General features: G+C 46.7%; 1 protein-coding gene across 1 annotated transcript in view; it reads left to right on the top strand.

Moving 5' to 3' along the window:
• Rin2 (Ras and Rab interactor 2) overlaps window positions 1-18356 on the top strand; it is a 182214-nt gene that overhangs the window by 18986 nt on the left and 144872 nt on the right. The window contains exon 2 of the mRNA XM_023720066.1: window positions 13277-13399. The gene's annotated coding sequence lies outside the window, so the exon portion shown is untranslated. The remainder of the gene's footprint in view (window positions 1-13276; window positions 13400-18356) is intronic.

Here is an 18356-nt window from a genome sequence, read left to right as displayed (position 1 = left end):
CATGATAGAGTAGCTACAAAACTGGGAATTGATTTTCAATAAAACTCTATACAAATCTGATTATTTGTGTTCTTTCCCCAGTCTTTACTGGGTAGGTGTTTGCAGTCTGTAGTGATCACACTGCTTGCAGGGAGCAGGGGTGGGTGCAGAACACAGCTTAGTTCTGTTTGCCTCCCTGTTCCTCCTCTCCATCCTTCGGTCCCCTTCCCATGTGCAAGCAATCTGTCTCCCCGTTTCCGTTTGTCAGGCTTTAATCTGTTCTTTATTTGTGTCGTGGGTTTCTCCTAGAAGAGGTAAACCCTCTTTATCAGAGCTCTTCACAGACTGGGAGCCAGCTGCCCTTCTCAGCCAATACGGACGGGAGGCTCATTCATGGGGATTCAGTGATCAGTGGTCCTGCCCTGGTCTGTGCGGCCCCAATAGGACGGTCCTGGACGGCAGGGTCCTGATCAAGTCTGGCTGCTCCTTGCTGGAAGCTCAGTGTCAGGCACAAAGTGTGTCTCAAAGTGTTGATTATTAAATGTTACTATTAAATTTTAAATGTTAAAAATAACTTCTCCCCAGGTGATCAGAAAGACAGGGATTCTGTCAGGGAGCGTGCGTCCCTGTCTCCGGGGTTCTTTTGCCTCCTTGCCTTTCATTGGATGAACCAGACTAGCCAGCTCTGCCTTCCCGGCCCCCTGGACAGCAGGTCCTGGCTGGATTGGCTCTTGTCCCTCTCAGTGCACAAGTTTCGTAGCCACTTCACCAGACAGGGCAGAGCCAGTGGCACCTGGGTACTTCGAGGCTGGACTTCTGCCTGTGACAGGACAGAGAGGGACGGGAGAGGTGCGGTCCATTTGCAACTCTCCATACTGGCCAGTTGCTGCAACCTGTGGCTTCACTCAGGAAGCACAGTGTGGCTACCTGGTGTCAGGGTTCCCTGGAGTTCCCAAGGTATTGGTGGGAGGGGTTCCCCAGAGTCCAGCCCCCACCCATCCTGTTGCTGTTGCCTGGTTGCATCTGGACAGAGCCAGTATTTCTGTCCCATCAGGGCCCCAACAGAGACATCTTTTGTCTTCCACAGGGTCCAAGTTTATGTGAATTCTCAGGCCAGTTCCTTGTCACTCAGCCCATTCTGTAAATACCTCCAGAGAAATCACTGTCTGCATTAGCCTTTGTCTGGGGCTGCAGAGCATCTGTTCCCACCATGCCCTGTCTTCTTGGCCCTGTCTGCACTAGGGGTCCCACACACACTCCCAACACGGCCATGCTGGGGGCTCCCTGGTCTGTAGCTCTGCTTGGGGATGGTAGCTGGGAGCTGTCTTCATGCATCTAACCTGGGAGGCCAGAGCACAGGCCTCATGCTAGGGAGCTGGCTTCCTCTGAGCCCCCACAGAAGCTGGCCCCAAACGAGGATGGAGTGTGCAAGTAGTCTGTGTGGAGGGAGTGGGGTGGTGGGACAAAGCTCTCCTAAGAGGACTGCAGAGTGAGACAGGAGGAGAGCAGGGTTATTAATCAAATTAACCTCATTCTGCTCAAGGGTGGAGTGTGGGGCTGGACTCTCACATGCACCTCCCGTTGCTCGAAGGTCAGGCATCCTGCGTATGGGGAATGGATGTCCAGCACCTCTGACCTGTTCTGGGAGCCCGAGATGCAGGAGTTGGCATCTGTGGGCCTGGGAGAGGCTAAAGCATCCTCGGGGTCCTGCAGGGGCCACACTGAGGAGCTGGAAATAGGGGTCGATGCGGGTGCAAGAGGGCTCTTCGGAACATCGGTGGGATTCCTCTGATCCCAGAACAGCTCTTCCCCTCCTTGCTGTGACTGAGGTTCCATTCATGACACAGACACTGTCCAGGCTGCTGTGCTCTTTGCTGCTGGACCTTGAAAGAGGTTTGCCTGTTTGGTGGTGGCTGATGGTAGTTGAGGATCTCAGTTTGGGATGCTTAGGTGGTGAGAAAGGAATTTCAGCCCTTGGGTTGCTTGAGTGCCTTTTATTACACAAAGTTTGTTGCCTACAAAGGGAGGCATGCTGTTGGCAGTGGGCCCCTGTGTGAGTTGCCTACACATCTAAGGGCTACCACAACCTCAGAAAACACTTGCTAAAGCATTGGGTCCCTACTGAACACGGACAGATTATTTTCTGGTCTCATTCCCTAAAGGGTGCAGTATAACAACCACTTCTGTAGCCTTTACTTTATGTTAGGTGTGAGGAGTCATCTAGAGATGATTTAAAATGTGGGGGAAGTTATGTGCAGGCTCTGTGGAAATATTAGACCATTTATCTAGGCAAATGGGGGATCTGCGGGTTTCAGTGTTTTCAGGAGTCCTAGAGCCGATCGCACCAAGGATGTGCCTGGATTGTGGAGAGTAACCAGGCTTGGGCCAGAGGCGTGTTTTCAGTGTAGCAAGCTCCATTATTGTGATTCTCCTGTTTTCAGCCTCCCAAGTGCTGGGATTGTGGGCGCGCCCCACCATGCCCAGTCTCAATTGCTGTCTCAATTGCCAGCTCAGCCCACCCCGGAGGCGAGGCCTGCACAGCATGCTGGGGCTCAAACCCTGGCCGCTGCACTCTGCCTAAGCAGGAGCTTTAATCCGCTGAGATATCTGGCCGAGCCCTATTTTTTTTTTTTTTTAATTTTTTTTTTTTTTTTTTTGAGAGAGAGAGAGAGAGAGAGAGAGAGAGAGAGAGAGAAAGAGTGTTGTGGCCAGCTCAGCCCACCAGGGGGCAGGGCTGGCTGGCATGTGGTGCTGGGGGATTGAACCGCGGTCCCTGATGCTTTTGCTAAGCTTGTTCCAAGTAGGTGCTTTAGACCACTGAGCCATCTCTCCAGCCCAAATTGCCACCTTCTTTTTTTTTTTTTTTTTTTGGCGGAACCAGGGATTGAACTCAGGCCCTTGCACTTGCCAGGGAAGTGCTTATTCCACTGAGCCATCTCCCCGGCCCCTGGCCGAGCCCTATTTTGAGGCTTTATTAAACCCTTCCCACACTCTTATAAACCTTTCCCACACTTTCAGAAACACTTCTAATGTCCTTAACCATTTTCTAAACTCGCAAACCAATGTAATTTTAACAACATACATATACTGTACGGAACTGCAGAATCCCACAATGTAATGCAAAATCTGCAATAAATAATTTAGATTAATAGTTTTTGAAAACCCAAGAAACAGTAAGTCCACAAAAGTCGAACCACAAAATAGCGAGGGACTGCTGTAATGGTGGTTGTCTAAATCTAAACCTCTTCTTATGACTTAAAAACAAAAAAACAAACAAAAAATCACCTTACCAAGAAATAAGACAAATAATTATTTACACATGCCCTTTGGATTACAGAAACCTATAAAGATCCACTTCCCTGAGGGATCGAAGTATGCTCTCAGGTCTAGGTAGACCTGCTCTGGAGGCCGCCCCGTCTAGAGGATGGAGTGGAGACCTTCTCGGAGAACGAGTGCAGGATGAGGGCGCTGCAGAGCTGGGGTGACATTGCCCAGACTACTTTGCCCCTGGAGAGACAAGCCCCCTACTGGGTAGAAGGGAAAGGTGAGGCCCTTGGGAGAGGGGAAAGGAGGAATGATACATGTCCCGTTGAGACTTAGTGATGTCTAGAAAGACAGCAAAACCGCTAAAACTGAAGTCCCGCAGAGATCAAAGGAAATTATAGAATCAAAAGGCAGGCTTTCTCCCTCGGACACAGGATGTCAAGGTGAAGTAACATTGCCCTTTTTTAACGGTAGAGGGCGCGCTTGACTCAGGAAACGCACAGCTGTCCCTTGTCCACACAAACTTTTCCAGTGAGTCCAGAAAAGAAAAAGAAAATAAAATATGTTAGCAAAGCAGAAAGTGGTAAACAGCGAGCAAAGCCATAATCAAGAGAGAACAGAGTTTGAGAACCCAAGCATTTCGATGACATGTTCTCACATGCCACACCAAGGCAGAAGAAAGCTGTAAGAATTCTATCATTATTAATTAACTTAAGAGAAGTATTTTCATACATAAAAATCCACCCTTCAATCATACATCCAAATTGGTTCCAGACTGTAATGAATGACCACAATAAATTAAGCTGTATTTTGTAATTGGAGGAATCACCAGTGATTGAAATTTTCCCTAAGCCAAAATCTTTGGGAGGGGAATAAAAAAATACACTGCAACAAAACTCATTTATTGAGGATAAAGCTTAAGGCACTTTAACTTTTACTGGCACATGTTTGCAGACCATAACTACATCCGTCATGTGGGGTTGGTGTGGTACATACCTACATCCTGGTTCTTAGACACTCTGGTGTCTTTTACCAGAAATAAACCAATCCTTGGAATGAGTGCCCTTGGAAGCTTTCTGGAAGTGCTGCCCTTCTCATGCAAATGCCAGGGTTGGAAGTGAGCATCAGAGCAATAAGACCTCTTTATTTCTTAATTGTGTCCCTTTCATATGGCAAATAGAAACGGACAAAGCCCCCCTAACTTGACAGAGTGAGTTACCCCAACTGCTGTCTTCATTCCTTCTAGAATTTGCCAGAGGACTTGTGCATTTCTTTCCTTCTTCCCCAGCCCTGTTTCTCCCCAGATGGTTCTCTGTGGTCAGGAGGGGCAAGCAGGCAGGACCTCCATGGGGAATAGGTCTAAGCAGGGACAATCTCAAGGTGACAGCCAGCATTAGCTGCGGGATGGGAAGCCATCCTGGGAGGACTTCGCTGCGGAAGGACAACTTCGCAGGCTCAGCACTTCTAGCTTCCACCAGTGCGCAGTTAAGCCAAGCGTTGTTTCTGCAACACATATATACATCTTTGAGACGTGTCTGGGAGGATGCTCGAGGGTCTGACAGGCTTGGTGTTCACCAGGTATTGATTGAAGCCTCTGCGTGGTTTCATGGGGAGGTTTCTTTAAAGGAGAGCAGAACCCGCCAGGTGGTGAGAGGGGATGCTGTCCATGAGACAGATGTGCGAGCAGGGAAGAGCTGGGGTGGACTGCAGGCTGCCAGGAAGGTCTATGGTGTGGCATGGACAGCGGGGCCAAAGGAGGATGGGGTATGTGTGCTTAGAAACTGAGGCAGGCTTAAGGAATGGCTATTGGAGTGACCAGGAGGACAATGGAGAGACCGTGGTGACAGACAGAATAGACTGGCTCTAGTCTGCTGAGGCTGGGTAAGGAGGCCACAGGGCTGCTTCCTGCAGCAGGGCTGGGCCATTTCCTGGCGACGCTTGTGGTGTCCAGGGCAATGGAGATAGGCAGATGGTAACAGGAGTGGGCAGCAGAGGGTGAGGGTACAGGTTGAGCAACTGTGTGTGTCTTGATGTATATAGTTTGCCTGTGTTCAGAACTCAGCTATGTGTTTGTGCTTGGTGTGTGTGTACATGTCTGTGTGTGGTGTGTGTGTTCAGAAGGTACCATTATTTGTATTTGGATATATTCTGTATGCAGCATCGTGTGTGTGTGTGTGTGTGTGTGTGTGCGTGCGCGCGTGCACACGTGCACACGCATGCATATGTGTGTTCAGAATATAGCAAGTATACCAGCCTGGCCAAAAAGGATTAGTGACCAAGAAGGCTCTGGGGGCTGTTCCATGGAGCACTGTATCCAATAGAAATGGAATGTGGGCCACATAGGCCATTTTAAATGTTTAGTAGCTGCATTTTAAAAAGTCAGGTAGAAGCGTTAGGTATTCGTTTCTCTATTTCAGCATTGGTCAGTGTGAATATGTATCATAGAATTCACATTCTTTTTTTTGCTTGCTTGTTTGCACTAAGTCTTGATTCTGTGGTCTCTGCCTTCTCCTTACGACCCCTCTCTGGACTTGCCACTTCTCAGTGGTCAGTAGCTACGTGGATCAGCCCGCCACAGGTCGAACGCCCATCTGAGCAGCTCTTTTCTTTGAGCATTGCTTTCTCTTCTTCCACGTGTCCCAGAGACACAGATGATGTTGGAGTTGAGCTCTCAAATGTCCCCTGTCTCAGTTACTCTTCTCTCATCGCTGGGACAAATACCCAATAAAGGCTTATTTATCTCACAGTTACTGGAGGTTTCTGTCCATACTAGGCTGGGTCCAGGGCAGAGTGGCACATGGCCGAGAGCAGTCTTTCATGGTGGTGGCAAAGAGCAGAGAGCAAAAGACAGGAGTAGCAGCAACAATGGCAGGAGCAAGTCTGTCTCCCTTAAGTTGCATTCAGGCTATCTACCCCAGGCGGGGTATAGCACTCACACTCATAATCCCAGCAGCACTCACACCCATAATCCCAATGGATAATGGTTAATCACAAACTCTGAAAGTCTGCCCCTTGACTGTATGAGGCTTTGGGGGGACAACTAGACACAAACCATAACATCCCCTAAAGGCCTACGTGTTCAAGGATTGGTCCCAGGGAGCCTATTGGGAGGTAGCAGCACCTTCTAGAAACCAGGCCCAGGGAGAAATCATTAGGTCATCGCGGGTGAGCCCTTGCGGTGGGGCCCTGGTCCCTCCCCTCTCTCTATGGCTCCACGAGGTGAGTAGTTTGGCTCTGCCATGTACTCTCACTGTGATGCGCCACCTCAAAATAGGTGTGCAGGGTGTGGGGTCACCTGATACCAGACAGGAGCCTCCAAGCGATGAGCCACACAAAACCTTTTCACTTTATAATTTGGTTTTCTCAGGTGTTTGTTGCAGTAATGGAAAGCTGATGAACACAAAGAGAACAAAAAGCAGTCCAGGCCACCCTCTTTCACAGCTGGCCTAATGCTGAGATTTTCACAAGAAAAGATTTTGAGAGCTACTGAAATCTACTTTAACCCTTTTAGAGTACACAGTGTGTTATAGAAGTCTTGCAGCTAGGAAACCAGTTTTGCTTTGTGTAACGCCACATCTCACAGTTTATCGGGACTGTGGAACAATGTTTTAACACTAAATATGGAGTCCAGATTTGTAGAAAAAGCTAGAACAGGCTAAAGCTGGGTTCTGAAACATTCCAGATAAGGAACTGCATAGAGAGCAAGTCAGTTCTTAGCCAACATCAAGGATCTGTGTGCTCATGAAAGTGATGTGAGTGGTATTTGTACTGGTAAAAATCTCTCATTGGTCCTCAGTCTTTTACTTTGTAAAGCTTGGCTACACAATAGTGGGACAAATCTAAACAGTTTAACCTCCTTCGAGAGAAGATCAGGAAATCTAAGATACTCAATAGTCCATTTTCTTTATTTTTTAAATCCCTTTCCTGTTGCTAAAACAAAATGCCTGAATTGGAGATATTTTTTTTTTTTTTTTTTTAAGACAGGGTCTTGCTATGAAGTTCAGGCTGGCCTTGAGCTCATTTTGTAGCCCAGGCTGGTCTTGAACTCACAACAATCCTCCTGCCTCAACCTCCCAAGTGCTGGGATTACAGGCATATACCACCACATCTGGAGAATTTATTTTTTAAAAAACAGGTTAAATTAGTTCATGGTTATGGGGTAGCTTAGAGAGTCCCACAGCTTGCATCTCTCTGGCATCTGCTGAGGGTTTCTTACTGCACCCAGGTGAGGTGAATGGCATTACATGACAAGAGAAGGGTCGGGCAAAAAGAACTCGCATTCACAAGAACCAATCTCCTGATGACCCACTGGTCCATTAATGGTGCCTGCCTGACCCAGTGACACCCTCCGCAGCACCCACCTCTGAAACCTGCTGCAGGAGAGACCAAGTTGGCGTCATGTGAAATTTGAAGGACACTTTCTGGCCACACCCACGGCTAGAAGTAATAACCTTTCTAGACTCAGGTGCACAGAACATGCAAAGGATTTTTTCATTGGAGATAGACTCTGCCCAAAGCAGTTTTTAGAAAAGGTCCTAAACAGACTAATGGTTAATAGTATCCTTTAGTTACTGTGGTCTGAGCAGGCCCTCAGTCTCTCAAATGAGTTAGTGGCGAAGGCTTAAAGAAGAACCAAGTGCTATGATTTTAGTCCCAAGTGTTATGTGTTGGCCCCAGGAGGATCAAAGCCTTCTAACAAAATTAGATTCTCTGGGGGTGAAGACAAAGTTCTTCTCTGGATGGCCAGTATTTATTTAGTTATCAGAATAAATAGGGGAATACTGAAGAGAGGTGGGGATCTCTCAAGGACTTCTCCAAGTAAGACATTAATTGAGGAGAACTGTGTTATCTGAGAAAGATCTCTACCCAGGAGAGAGCTGCCTACAGTTATAGTCCTTGTCTAGCTAGCTGAGGTTGGAGCCAGATCTTAACCTTTGAGGTGTCCTTAGCTGTAGCCGTGTCCTATGTTTTGAGGTGTCACAGCTTCACCTGCCGCTACAGACCTCAGTCAGTCAGGACCAGTGACTCACAGAGGTTCATTTACTACGAGTCTGCTGCCCATCTCCTGACAAGAGGCCTAGGCCTTGGGCCGGCTCATAAGTAAGCATGGAAGCCAGTTGGTTCGCTAAGCCCTGCTCTGAGCTGCTCATAGTGGGCTCCGTAGCAAGCTACCTGCACTTGCCTGCACTCAAGCCTGTTTAATGATGCTGAGACCACGATGCAGTAGCTTCACAGTCAGCCTTATCAAAAGATGGGGGAAAACAAGCATTTTCCATAGTAACCACAACTATGCTGATGTGAATGAAGCCTCCATGACCTTATAAATTTACATATTTCTTTATAAGCACTAAGGGCTTTCATCAATGAATAGCTGTGATTGAACAGTCCTCCCTGCTTCTATAATTTTGGCTATCCTCCACTGGAAAATTAAATCAAAACTTAGGATAACTTGAAATTTCAAGGTCTGAGACACTTTAGTAGTCTTTAGAGACATAGTTCAGCTGGGTGTGGTTCCTGGAATTCTTAACTCTTACACTAAAGTTAAATATGTAATTAAGACAGTATCCATAACTTACTATACTTCCACTTTCTGATCACTTTGTATGTGCCAGGCATTGATGTGAATGTTGTACATGCATTAATTTATCCATTCCTAGCTGGATATGGTGGTGCACGCCTATAATCTCAGCACTTGGAAAGCCGAGGCAGGAGGATTGTCATGAGTTTGAGGCCAGCCTGGGCTGCATAAACAAGACCCTGCCTCAAAAACAAAACAAAAGACAAAAATAAGAGAGAAATTCTAGCTCCGGGAGGAACCCATGTAAGTTTGGAAGGAATTTGCATTTCCTGTAGGAAGATGACCACGTTCAAGTTTAATACCAATTTGAAACACATGCCCCTTCCTGCGGAAACACTCTGTGGGCTCCAGTTATCCGCAGCGTGGAGGGATGACTCCCAAGTTGTTCCAGCTGCTTCCCCCACTGCACCAGGAAGCCTCTGCCCATCTATTTCTTATAAGTTGTTGTTTTTATGTGGAAGCGTGTTTAAAGTGGCTAGCATTTGTAAGATTTTATAGCATATTTCCTACATATGTATTCAGTATGACTTCTGTTTCGTGTCTCTTTTTTAGATTGCTTGGATTTAGCTATTTTTTTTTCCCCAGAGTCAAAAATCCTTTGGAAGCTGACAAATGATAAACATTTTTGCCAGATGAGGATTTTTTTCCCTTCTTGGGTTCTCAAAATAGTGCGGTAGAAACACTTCTGGATGCTACTGCGGCAACATGCCTACGAGGTGGCCCCCTTATGGCCCCATTTCTGTCTCTGTGTTCTGCTCATGTGATGAGCACATCTGAGACCTAACCGGAAAGCTGATGTGAGAGAGGCTCCGGGCTTTGATGCTACTGTGATAGCAGACAGCACTCATGAAGCCCCATGAGCTTTATCAGCCTCACTGGAGCTGTGTTTTCTCAAATCCAAACAGGAGACATTCCAGCACGCACAATCTCTGTATGTGCGGCTGCAAAGATCCCCTCATGTGGCAGACCTGATGGGCCCTGATCTATGGGCAAAGGCAAGAAGTAAGACCAGTGCCCCGAAAACACTCAGTAAAACAACATCATTAGGCTCTTAAGAGCCTGTGTTGAAGGATCCACGGGGGAATTGTTTAGGCGATTTTCACATGGACAGAATGCTGCGTGGGGATATAGCTGTGAAGCACTCATAGTCAGTGGGCGAGGCACAGCAGGTGTCGGCCTCTGTCCTGGTGAAGGAGGGGGTGGTACGTGGTGAAGACGGTCAGGATGGGCACCAGAAGTCCAGATGCACTCTGAGTTTCCCAGGTCTTCTTTGAGAATTCTTGGAATCTGTTTTTATTTCACGGATGTTTACTAATTTAACAGTTTGTATTTTGTGTTAGGTATGGCACTGCTTTTAAGCTGGATATGACTCTAGTGGATTGCAGCTCCTCTGTGGGGAAAGTTGAGTATATCCAATGTTGTTCCAAATAAAAGTGAAGGCAGAGCTGGTGAGATCGCTCAGTGGTCTAAAGCGCCTGCTTAAGCAAGCTTAGACAAGCTTAGACAGGCTCATGGACAGTGGTTCAATCTCTGGCTGGCAGCACTGGGCAGGCTGAGGTGGCCACAAAAAAAAAAAAAAAAAAAAAAGTGAAGCTGTAGAAAATATCATCAAGTAATTATAAGAGTACTGTTCTTTTGTAGGATAAAAGCACAACTATTTTATTGAATAATAAATTAAGAATAATTAAATTGTTTTAAGGTGGCAAAACCATTTCTGTCCTAAATTCTTCTAAGTTTCCAGAAATGTGGTTGTAAAACTTTGACTAGAAAGCTACACTTTGGTTCTGTGCTGTTCAATGGTTAGTTTATAAAAAGAATTTATAAAATAGCAACCCTGTGAATTGCTTACGTATAATTTGCCTTGAGTCCATCATTTCCTAAAAATACCACGTGGACCAGAGTCCTGAGAATGCTGTGAATGTTGCTGATGCGTGAGATTCTCTCTTCTGTGTTGTCACCCAGTTTTAAGCCATTAAGCTGGGTATGACCCTAATGGATTGCAACTCCTCCATTGCAAATATTTGATTTCTGGAGTGGATTGGCACAAATAAATTTAAATCGGCAACCATGCAGACTTTGCATAGAACTTATAGTACTGTATTGTTTGTTTCTGTCACATTTATGTGGTCCGGTTCATGCTAAGATCTATTGACTGCCATGGATAGAAGTCCAGCGACTTTGAAAGCTTTGTCATGAGTTCCTTGTTTCAACCTCCTTGCACACTGGAGTAGATGCAGAGCTGTCAGCACCAACACTGAGGCTCGTTGGAAGGGCTTGGGCTGGACCTGTGTGTGGTGCTGGCTTCAAGCCTCTTCTAGGTGCAGCAGGGCCAACTGAGGACCCTGAAGAGTTGAGGCTTGAGACCAGTTTTGTAGGATTCTTAGTGCCTACCTTTGGGCTTGAGATTAATTGACTTCTGTCAGACTAAGGCATCTGGTAAATTAAGACAGTTGCAAGCTGTGCAGGAGCAGAGGAGGCCTGAGGTGTAGGTAGTTTCTGCTGGAGGTTCTTGGACAGAGGCCTCAGATAGACAGTGAGGGGCGAAGGATTGGGAGATGATTGATCCAGATGTCTGCCAAGCAGCTGCATAGCCATTCCACGCAGCATTTGGGTGTCCTGGGGTCAGCATTATATGGCCACTGGAGTCTGCTCTTCCCTGGCTGGCCACAGTTCACACAAGACTCTCTAGCACACGACTTTCCAACAGTTGATCAGCACCACCAGTGCTTATTGACTTACCTTCTTGGGGAGCTTTGTGGCCAAGTTCTACAAGTAATTTCAGTGACTGCTTTTCCATGTGAGATTAATAAAGTGGCTTTATTCCAGCAAGACAGCATCAGTCACTGCATTCAGTGAATCCAGTTATGCTTCTGGTATTGGTTCACATTTTTGTTCTCGTACAATTTGTAATTGTGCGTGATCTTATAAGAGCAAGACATAAGGTGCTTCTACCTGGTTATTTTATTTGCAGAATGTATTTAATACAATATAAACATTGTAAGGAAGAATGCAGTACAATTTTTGTTCCTCAGTACAATAACTATGATCACTGATCCTTTTGTTCTGTGTGATGTATTCAGCTCATCCTGAGTTTGGTGTAAATTAAATCCAACTTCTCAATTATCTATTATAAAAGGTCAGGGGTTGAGAAGTGATACAACTAGACCCTAAAGTCCATTGAGATTGTTTTCGCTTAGTTCTGTCTATCAGTGAAGTAGAAGTGGAGGAAAATCCAGATAAGGAAGCCAAGTGGAAGGCAGGAATGGTGGCTGGAAGGCACCATGCCACTCAGGAGGCTGAGGCAGGAGGATCACGAGCCCAGGACTTGGAAGCCAGCCTGGGTCACAAAGAACCACTTTAAAAAAGAAAAAGGAATGAAAGTGGGATATGGAATATTCCTGAAAAAGTGACAATGATAATGACCAACGATGGTGGCAGTGATGGTGGTGGTGACTGCATATTGGTGGTGATAGTGTAATCAGGCTTTGTGATGTCGGAGTCTCCTACTAATGATATCCAGGTTCTTTCGGTCCTGAACAAAGAATTGAATGAAACAAACATAAATGTTGGCAAAGTTTCACATTTATGAAAGGTAGGAAATATCAGGGTCTGTAGAACAAGTTTGGGCTAAGTAAAAGGAAAAAAAAAGAGAGAGAAAAGAATACACCCCCAGCGCAAAGTGGATGACCCAGAAAGGACCGCCATAATGAGCACATAGTGGCCAGGGTCTCTTTTCTGTATTTACCAGCTGCCTTCATGTTCTCATCATCCTGTCAGACCCCTGCTCGAGTTCTTGTGAGAAACCCATATGCAGGGCTTTGGGAACATTCTGTGCGTGTGTGTGTGTGTGTGTGTGTGTGTGTGTGTGTGAACCCTCCTTCCTCAACCACTTTTAGCTATGCCCTATCTTGGTGCCTCAGGGGTAGATGAAGATCCTGGGAGCGTTTTTTGAGAAGACTGCAAAAGACCAATGCATTCCGTGTACTATTTTTCTTGTCTTCGAGCTGGCCTTTGAGCGGAATTCAAATCACTGCTGCTAGGTAGGTTATAGCTGTTTTTATCATCACTCTGTTTTACACATGGGCATCTCCAGCTAAGAAATTTGAGATTCATCTGGGATTGAAGTTAAAACCTGTTGCAGCCAGCATGGGGTCATGTCTTAATAACTCATCAGTAATATTTTGAATTTCTGGAAGCGCCAGGGAGGAACTCCAGGCTGGAACCCTCACTAAGACCTAGATGTGAAGGAGGGGATGTGTGCGGTACCTTCGTGGGGGCACTGAGACGGGTCTGGTAGGGAAGGCATGGAAGGCATGGAGCCTGCTGCAGGAGCAGAGACAGAAATGCTATGAAAGCAACAGGTCCTCCAAGGCAGGCTTGAAGAAGTCTGTGTGGCAGGTCATGGTGTTTGCAAAAGACGTTTACACTCTTAACTGGTGGATTCTTGTGTTGTAGATGAAGACGAGCAATTTGGACTTCTGACCTTCTACCAGGAAAGATGAGATGAGCAAGCCCTTCAGAATGCTGCTAAGGTCGAAGCTGAACTGACGCATGAGAGAAGAGATGCTGGTTTGAGGGGTAGGTGACCATGACATTAGGAAGCCCAGCACGTAGCAGCCTGCTCATGGCAGTGACCAGGTGACCATGACATTAGGAAGCCTAGCACATAGCAGCCTGCTCATGGCACTGACCAGGGTCAGTGTGTGCACAGCTTTGTTGTGTTGCTCTGGAAGTTGTTTGCAGGCATCTGAAGGCTTCTGTTCATGGTGCAGTGGTAGCAAGGCCACCCTGGGACCGAGAGGCATTAGGAGCTATGACAGCGTGAAGTAGAACCACTCACATGGGGTGGCATCAGCCTCATTCGAGGTGTTGTGGTTTATAGCCCTCCAGAGTTCATGTTCTCATAGGCTGCGCTTTGGAAAGGTGATTGGGTTATGGAGTTTATAGCTGACTTGCTATTGGGGGGTAGGGTTTGGCTGGAAGAGCTGGGTCACAGTGGATGTGACCTGAAAGGGTTTCTCTCCCTCTCTGGCTTCTCCCTTCAGACTGCTTCTGGCTCACAGTGCTATGAGCAGCTCTTCTCTGCCAGCTCCTCTGCTATGCCATCCTCTCTGGCAGCCAGCTCATTTTGGATCAAAACACGAGCTATAATAACCTCTCCTCCCTTCAGTTGTAGCTGTTAGATATTTTGTATCAACAGTGATAAAAGTAAGACACTTGGATTGATTCACTTAGTTCTCAGATCCACAGCATGAAGTAGACCCTGCTGTTCCCCCATCCTAGAATGGTGCCACCTGGGAGCACAAAGAACACATCAACTACTGAGAGGACACAGCCTTCAACAATAACCTGTTCGCTCTGCTTTCTCCTCTCAGATGTTGCCCCCTGTGTTGCCCACATTCCCTCTTCTTCTTCTTTTTTTTTTTTTTTTTTTTTTTTTTTTTTTTTTTTTTTAAGAAATAGAATTGTAAATCTCCCTTGGAAGGGAAATTGGCATCAAAGAGTTATCAGTTCAGGTCGTAGTGGCCAATCATATTCTCCAAAAATGGCCGCCCTGGTTTTCTCCCTCATCCTGCAGAAAGGACGTCTACTTTTCCTTCTCTTGATGACCCTGGGCAGGCAAAAGTGATACTGAGTAACTTCTGAGGCTAGATCAGCAGAGGTGACATGGCATTGTCTTAGAATGTCTGTCCCCAAGACCCAACCACCAAATTCTGTTGGGAAAGAATAGGGGGTGGTCTAGCCACAGGTCACTGGCATATGAGTGAGACTTCAGGAGTGTAGTGCCTGCAACCAGCCTTCCAGATGTCCCTGAGGCAAGTGGATATGAGACAGGCTGTCCCCATGATTCATTTCTGCATGAGCATAGTAAACACTGTCATTTTGGGCTACTCCTCCAAATCCACAGCAGCGCACACCACTTAGGACAGATATTTTTACACTCACTCACGAGTAGGGAAATGCAGGTGAGTGGGAGAAGGTGACTGCTCACAGCCACATAGCTGGTGAGTGGGGCTTGGCTTTATCCCCAGGGCTGCCTGGTGTCAAATTTGTGAGACTCAACACTACTCCATATTCTACTGGGCAGGGAGATGGGGTCCTGGCAGTGTCTGGAACACAACAGTTCTCAGAGAGCAAACTGTTTTGGAGCAGGAGGACAAGAGAAAAACGATTTAGTGAACCAGCTTTGGAGAATACTTTCTTGCTGTTTCTTTAGTGTGGGCCTTTGTTAAGTGCCTCCCATCCTGGTTTGAACATAGAGTTTTCTCGCAAAGTCACCCCCAACTCCCAGGCTTAGATCTTGTAGTCTCTACTTGAGGTAGAAATACACTTCCTCCAAGCACATAAAATAAAGATCTAGGGCCAATGTTTCTATCCTTTGTTTGACACTGTGAAGGCCAAGGACTAGTCCGTCTCTCTCACGCCTCCTCTCATTTCTTCAGGCGTGGACCTCAACCTACAGTAGGGAAGTAACAAGTGCTTGTTAAATATGTACCAAAGAGCACTAAATGCGATTTTCTTAACAGTGAGAACAAGGTACCAACACTGAAGTGTTAGTGTTGAAAGCTTGTCATTGGAGACTATTAGAAAGCAAACTGAGGCACGGTGGCATTTTAGAGTTACGTGAGAAAGCAGCGATTCATGAATGACACAGTGCTGAGCCAGAAGTGGCTCTAGAGTCTCAGCAAGTGAGAGCAGGGTAGTAGGGGTGGGAGTCATAGGACAGACAGAAATAAATCAGAGAAACTATTTGGTTGTAGCTGTACCACTGCTTTATTTGGTTCATCCCATTGGGATCATGAGAAGCAGCTCAAGGTAAACATCACGTGTGATGGCAGATCATGCCGTGCTGAGGTGTCTTGTGACGCCTATCTGGTCCGTCTACTCAGGGATTCTGTAGACCTGGCCCTCAAGTTTAATTTACCTGGCCAAAGCTAAAGATTTCTTTTTCATTTCCTTTCCTGTTCCCTAAAACATCTTTGGGTTTGGCCGTATGAATAAATAACCTCACTAAATGCAACTGCAAACTAAACAATGACAGGAACTGCTATGCAGTCCGGGACACTGTCTTTCACTAGGTTGCTGTCCACATGGAACTGTTTCCAAGGGTGGCAAAGCAGAGCTGTACACCGTTAGAGACTGGCTTTGGAATGCGCGATGGTTTTTCCCCATCAGAAATGTTGTTGACTGATGAATGTGGTCACTGTGTACATCTAAAATGTACCAATAAAATATGGGAAAAATAAAAAAGTCTTGTTGAGGCTAAGTCCTGCAGTGGAACATGGAGCAAATTTGGGCCTTTACAAGGTTCTGGGGACAAGGTTCTCGGTAAGTGGATTTGTTCTTGCCCTCTGGGGATGGGGCCAGTCACCACAAGGATTATGAGTGGAATCTGCCGTTCCTGCTCACCTACGAGCTTTCTTCTCTCCCACACACACCTGCTTGCCTTCCCACCATGAGGCTCTTGGCCAGGCTGAGCCCGTGCAGCGCTGTGCACTTGGGCTCCAGGAACCAAGAGTGAGAAGGAACCTTTCTTTATAGATTAACCCATCTCGGGTATCCTGTTATAGCAACCAGCAATAACTAGGAGATGTGGAAATGTAAAATCTGAAGCTTTCAGTCCACCTTTGCTCATAGAGGTTTGGGGTGTGTGTTTTCTACCTTGAGTTTAGGGTTGTGTGTGCACACTTCCACAGTGTGTGTGCGCATGTGGCCCCAGTTACTTGGGAACTGTCAGAAAACCTGTCTACACTGTCTGAAGCATCCTGTACTCACCTGTATACCCAGTGGCTATGGAGAGCTGATAGGAAAGGAGGTGGCAGCCAGCCTGGAATATGAGGGTATTTTATTATTATGAAGGATGGATACACTCATAAAAAATTTTAGGAAAGTTTCATTTTTTTTTTTTTTTTTTTTTTTTTTTGCCTAGTCTTCTAGTTAGCTTTCCTGCCTTACAATCTGCAGTACCCTAAAACATAGCTCAACTTGGCTTTTCTTTTTCTGACCAGAAGTGTTGTAGACTTTGGATTCTGGAATATGCTCACAGAGTTTAATCACTGGATACCCGCAGTGTGAAAATTTGAACTGTTAAATGTTCAGAAAGTTTTAGATTCTTGTTTTACGGATGCTCAACATGGAGCTTGAGCCAACAGTCATTGATTCAATTCCTACCCCTGAAGGCTGGCGGTTTAGGCTGAGCTCAGCCATCTAGCGGAGCTGTCTGGGATGCCTGGGGCTTCCCTTGCCTCTGCCAGCCTGGTCAGGCACTGATGAGAGGACAGGCTCAGAGGCTCCTCTCTGCCCTCCACGGCTATTCCTCTAGCAAGATGACTTGAGCTTGTTCACGCAGACAAGAGGCTGCAAAACAGGGCGTGTGCAGGATTCTGGGAGCTTGGCCTTGAATGACATGCTCTGTTAGCTAAAGCCAGTAACAAATGAGGCTGTGTTGGAGAGATGAGGCAGAGACTCAAGCCTTTGATGGGAGGAGCTGCTGTGCTACCTTGCAAGCAAAGGGTGGGGAGACAGGGAGCGGAGGTGTAGCAGTCTGCAAACTGCAGTGCTGTGTAACATGCAGGTATTTTACTGGGGGAATGAACAGTGTCACAAGAGAGCAGATGGAAAGCAAAGCACCTGCGTGATATATGACTTCAGGAACTGGGAAGGGAGACTGTCAGAGGCTGAATTGGGTGCAGAGTAGATGGTCATGTGAGATGCCTCCCTCCATCTCCCTGAGTCTGTTTTCTGGGGGGCGAGGTTGAGACCCCACAACAGTGCTCAGGGCTGACAGTTGGTGAGCAGAAGTTTCCTGTCCTTGTCTACTGGGAATGGCAAGTACTGAGGGTATGTGTGACCACAAGATTGGAGGTAAAGGATGAGCAGCCACTTCCGGTGCAACGTGGCCCTCTGGGGCTGACCACACTGGAGGCATATGGTTTCTGCAGCCCTGTCCTCCTCATGGCACCTTGTCTGGTGAGTTTGAGCGTGAGAAGAGTGAGGGTCACCAAAAGGGGAGAGGGAGGGTGTGCAGTCTGTGGTGTTGCTCTTCCTCCATGGGATTGCGAGAAGGCTTCAACTTAATGTGCTTGGCTTTCCCACTACACTGCATCTACTGTCCTGGCTACTCGCAGTTGTCCTACGAGGGTGGATGACATTGGCCCTCCAAACAACTGTACAGCCACAGATTCAACCACTGGTGGATAAAAACACTAAAAAAGAAAGATTTGTACTGAGCAGGTACAAATGTTTTGCCCCCTGGTCCTTATGCCCTAGACAATATAGTATGACTTTCTCTTTACCTCATGGTAGGCATTCTAAGTCCTCTAGCGCTAGTTTGAAGTGACAGAAGGATGTGAGCAGATTCTGTACCAGTTCTGTGCCATTTTTCATAAGGACTTGAGCATACGTGGATTTTGGTACCCAAGAGGATCTGGGAAGCAACACACTGAAGGTACTGAGAGATAACCCTAGTACTGTTCTCAGCTTTTGGATGGAGAAGCTGAACCCTCAGAGATGAAGTGACTGGATCCAGGTGTTG

Source organism: Octodon degus, unplaced genomic scaffold, assembly GCF_000260255.1.
Source record: "Octodon degus isolate 3935 unplaced genomic scaffold, OctDeg1.0 scaffold00073, whole genome shotgun sequence".
In the NCBI taxonomy this organism is placed as follows: domain Eukaryota; kingdom Metazoa; phylum Chordata; class Mammalia; order Rodentia; family Octodontidae; genus Octodon; species Octodon degus.
This window is presented reverse-complemented; position numbering and strand designations above follow the sequence as displayed.